This window comes from Trichosurus vulpecula, chromosome 1 (genome assembly GCF_011100635.1).
Source record: "Trichosurus vulpecula isolate mTriVul1 chromosome 1, mTriVul1.pri, whole genome shotgun sequence".
NCBI classification, from domain to species: domain Eukaryota; kingdom Metazoa; phylum Chordata; class Mammalia; order Diprotodontia; family Phalangeridae; genus Trichosurus; species Trichosurus vulpecula.
In genome coordinates this window covers 295,128,982-295,132,500 of record NC_050573.1, presented here as the reverse complement: position 1 = coordinate 295,132,500, position 3,519 = coordinate 295,128,982, and the positions used below count along the sequence as shown (strand labels likewise).

Sequence of the window (3,519 nt, the reverse complement as noted above, 5' to 3'; positions counted from 1 at the left end):
TCCAAGTTGCACTCCCTCCAAGTGGCTGCCAAAGTGACTTTCCTGAAGCACAGGAATGACCGTATCAGCCCTATACAATAAACTGCAGTGGTTCCCCATTACTACTAGGATCAAATGTAAACTCCTCTGTTGGGCTTTTAAAGCTCATCATAATCTGATCCCTTTTCCTCTTTCCAGGCTTCTAACACATTACTCCCTTCCTCACAGTCTGAAGTCCAGCCATACTCACGTTCTTGCTTTACCTCACACATGATCATCCATTTCCCATCACTGCACTTTTGCACTTCCTGTGTCCCATGATTGGAATATTCTCCCTCCTCACCTTTGTGTCTTAAAAAACCTTTGAGCTTCCTTTCCAACCTGGTCCCTGGCAGGATGGCTCCCGCGAAAAAAGGTGGAGAGAAAAAGAAGGGACGTTCTGCCATCAACGAGGTGGTGACCAGGGAGTATACCATCAACATTCACAAGAGGATTCATGGAGTAGGCTTCAAAAAGCGAGCTCCCCGGGCTCTGAAGGAAATTCGCAAATTTGCCATGAAAGAAATGGGAACTCCAGATGTACGCATTGACACCAGACTCAACAAAGCTGTTTAGGCCAAAGGAATAAGGAATGTCCCATACCGTATCCGAGTGCGTTTGTCCAGGAAATGCAACAAGGATGAAGATTCACCAAACAAGCTGTATACCCTGGTTACTTATGTACCTATCACCACTTTCGAAAGCTTACAGACAGTCAATGTGGATGAAAACTAAATTGAACTTCGTTTAAATAAAGTTATAAAATGTCAAAAAAAAACCAACCTTTGATTTCTTCAAGATTCAACTCAAGCATTTTCACCTGCAGGAGACCCCAATGCCTGATTCCCACCCCTCAGCTGCTAGTGCCTTCCCCTCTAAAGTTACCTGGTATCTACTCTACATATTTTGTATTTACTATATATGTCCATGTTGTTTCATCTCAAATTCAACACTTAAAAAACAGTACTGATTATCTTGCCCCAAAAAATCCTCTCCCTTCTTCCTAATTTCCCTATTACTGTTAAGGGCATCATCATCCTCCCCCTTAGCCAGGCCCATAACATCTGTTTCATCCTCAAATTCTCACTCTCACAACATATCCAAGGCATTGCCAAATCCTACTGTTCCTACCTTCACAACGTATCTTCCATATGACACCTCCTCTTCATTCACCAAAGCCAACTCTAGCTGAGCCTCTCATCATCTCATCCCCTGTTCTGTTGCAACAGTGTTCTAACCAGTCTTCTCATCATGAGACTCACATCACTCTAATCCATGCTACACTCAGTTGCCAAGGTAGGGTTTTTTTTTCCTAAATCATAGATGTGACCATGTATGCCAATACACCTTGTCAGAAACCTGTTTCTGTATATTTACTGAGAACCCCATTTTCACAGTAATTCTAATGCCTAATAAGTAATAATATCAGGAAAACACAAAATACACTCAAAAATTAACCACGGAAGTAAATTTCTAATTAGATATAAAGTTTTTCTATGAATTCAGTAAGTTCAAAAGACTTTTTTAGGATTAACTCAGTTTTAGAAGTAATACAGATACCGTCTCAAATATTGTTATTTTTATTTCAATACTCCCCTACCCTATCTTTATCTGACACATTATTATTATTATTTTAATTTATAGTTCTAATGAGATATGAACCTCATATGATCTCATTGTATTAGTTCAATATACTTGCATAGGAGTCTCCATTTAAGGGTCTAGAACTATTTCTGTACTGTTCAAATATGCATAAGGAAGACAATTCCTACACATAGGTTCTCCCTCACCTATTAAATAATCTTGAAAGTCATATTTGAAACAAATATTAGGGACTCAAGAGGTTACTATACCAATAGTCCATATATGGGTCATATCAGCCACAGTTGGACACATTATACCTTGACCCGGATATAGTGATGTCATTTTGTTCCTCTTTGAGCACAAAGGAAAACAGCCATGACAATACTATCAGCCTTAATTGCCTCTGACCACTCCACATTTTCTATCACTTTTCCTAGCTCTTTTCATGCTTCACACTGATCTGGTTACCCAGATTTCTCTAGCACTTTGGGGATTTTGACCCATTACAGCCTCCTTATGATTTGATATTTCTAGTTTACAAAAATCAGTAGTTTATGAACTGCCCCATTCAATATCGCATATCAGTTCCTGGCAATTAATTTGTTCCCTGCCTACTGTAGAATTCCAAGAGGCTCAAAGGCTCATAAATGTATAGCTAAAAAAGATCTTAGAAGCGATTGAGCCCACTCGCTCATTTCACAGATGTTGAAACTGAGGCCTGGAAAAATTAAGTGATTTGCAAACAGCCCATGGCAGAGCTCGATTTAAATCCGTATTTTTTCCACTGTACAACATACCATACTGCCATTTTGCTAAGAGGACTCAATCCAACAGGAAGACTCACTACTAGGGTTCTTTGTCATAACATTCCTTTTCCCCTTCCCCTCCAAAAAGAAACCTTCCAGATATCTGAAAATAGCATTTCTGTTGACTATCGGAGTATTTTCATGGGCTCTTTCCAAATTAATTTCTTTTTTACTACTTCAGCCATTAGTACTTAGTCTCATAATTTATTTTACTCAAGATTTTCATTTGGAAATTTAATTGCTTTGATGCAATTTTTTTTGGTTGGTAACTTCCTGAATAATTATCCAGCATCCAAACAACTCTTCAACAAATGGTTTGCCTGCTTCTTTGTTTTTGTTGTTGAAGGGTTTTAAGTCAGAACACCTGATAAAATTGTGTGGTTTTTTTTTTTCTCAAAACATTTCTTTTGATTGCTATGGTCCCAACAAAATAAACCTATTCACACACTGTCAATCACTCTTCACCACTAATTATTCAGATATCCAGACTTGAGGCCCTTGGGCCTGCAACTTTTACTGTTAACATAGTGTATGTAACATTCTTTGCAAACCATAAAGCAACAAACATGTAAGTGTTAGCTACCATCATCAATAGCTAATTAGTGCCTTTATTAGCACTACTACAGAACCCACAAGAAGCTCAGGACTTTGCCAAATGCCTATTGACATGTGCCACAGACAGCTCATTGCTACTCCTAAATTGCTGCTATGATTTCACAGATGTTAGCTCCTGCAAACTCTCCTGCCAACTTGTTTTCCCTAGAAGGCAATATCCACACACCTAAAAGACAATCAGTTCTGACGATCTGCCCTCAGATAAGCCTCCTGGATGGCTTCCTTTTACACTCTTCCTAGTATTAATTTAATGCTGATTTCACTTCTGGACTTAACAAACGCCTGATGATACTCTGTATTGCTGGTACCCCCTTCTTTGATTCTCACTGACACACGTGGCCAAGAGAAGTTTTCATATTCCTTGTTATCCATTGCCTTTTCCACATTTTTTCTTGGTAACCATTACTAAAGAACATCTGTTCTTTTGATATTGATGATATCACTTTATAATGCCCTTTACTGATATTAATCACCATTGTGGATTCAGCTCCAGAAC

The 3,519-nt window shown here is 38.6% G+C and overlaps 1 pseudogene; it reads left to right on the top strand.

Moving 5' to 3' along the window:
- The first annotated feature begins 372 nt into the window (after positions 1 to 372).
- Positions 373 to 796, top strand: LOC118833633 (annotated as a pseudogene).
- The last annotated feature ends 2,723 nt before the right edge of the window (positions 797 to 3,519 follow it).